The following is a 1174-nucleotide window of genomic DNA, read 5'->3' on the forward strand; positions in this document are numbered from 1 at the left end:
TCCCAACCCATGTTGAAGACCCGGCTCCTCTTGAAGTCCAAAGATACCCTCTTTGTCAGTTAAAAGTCCCACTTCCTTTGTTCTATTTTGATTCTCACCACTAATGAGAGAATTTTTTGGATAGTTGGGGGTCCACCTGTTTTCATTCTTCCCATGGTCTAATCTAAGAGCCACTAAACCACAGCCTGCAACCCCCCCACACACACATCCATTCCACCTGGTTTTATAAATAAAACTGTAGGCCGCCACCACCACCACCAGCACCCGCCATCCACAGTCATGCCATAGCACGAGTTCTCTGTGGATGTGACCTGTGAAGGATGCTCTAACGCGGTCAGTCGGGTGCCCAACAAACCGGGAGGAGTTGAGTTTGACATTGACCTGCCCAAGAAGAAGGTCTGCATCAACTCTGAGCACAGCGTGGACATTCTGCTGGAGACCCTGGAGAAAACAGGAAAGGCCGTTTCCTACTTCGGCCCCAAGTAGTGAGGGCCTGGACCCCTGAGCCCATGATGGACCAAAGGGAGCAGGACGCTGATCCTCTCCTGCCTTCCAGACAGACCTGGGGCCTGGCAGTCCTGCTTAGCGATGGCAGTTCCTGACAGAGACCCTCACTTGCCCCACTCCTCCCTAGCTTCCCTGTAATAAAGTCGAACCACTTTTGCTGGATAAATAAATAAATAAATAATTAAATAAATAAATAAATAAAATTGTATTAGGACACAGCCAGGCTTATAAATTTGTGTATTGTCTATGGCTGTTTTCACACTACAAGAGCCAACGTGAGACATTGTGACAAAGATCGTGTATTGGCAAGACCAAAATATTTGCTATTTGGTCCTTTACAGAGTTTGCAAACCTCTTAATTCCTCTACCTGGCTGCCCCCAGCATGATCTCTCAAGCCTCAGATGCAATCACACCATTCTTCAAAGCAAAAACAAGGGGCACTTGGGTGGCTCCGTGATTGAACATCTGCCTTTGGTTCAGGGCATGAACCTGAGGTCCTGGGATTGAGTCCTGCATTGGGTTCCCTGCATGGAGCCTGCTTCTCTCTCTGCCTGTGTCTCTGCCTCTTTCTGTGTGTCTCTCATGAATAAATAAAAAAATCTTTAAACGAAACAAAAAAACTCAAAATCAACAGTCTGTAAACAGAACTCCTTGGCATAGCTCTAC

The 1174-nt window shown here is 47.0% G+C and overlaps 1 pseudogene; it reads left to right on the forward strand.

Moving 5' to 3' along the window:
* Nucleotides 1-279: 279 nt before the first annotated feature.
* On the forward strand, nt 280-663 carry LOC112662980 (copper transport protein ATOX1-like; annotated as a pseudogene).
* The last annotated feature ends 511 nt before the right edge of the window (nt 664-1174 follow it).

The sequence above is a fragment of the Canis lupus genome, chromosome 20 (assembly GCF_003254725.2).
Source record: "Canis lupus dingo isolate Sandy chromosome 20, ASM325472v2, whole genome shotgun sequence".
In the NCBI taxonomy this organism is placed as follows: domain Eukaryota; kingdom Metazoa; phylum Chordata; class Mammalia; order Carnivora; family Canidae; genus Canis; species Canis lupus.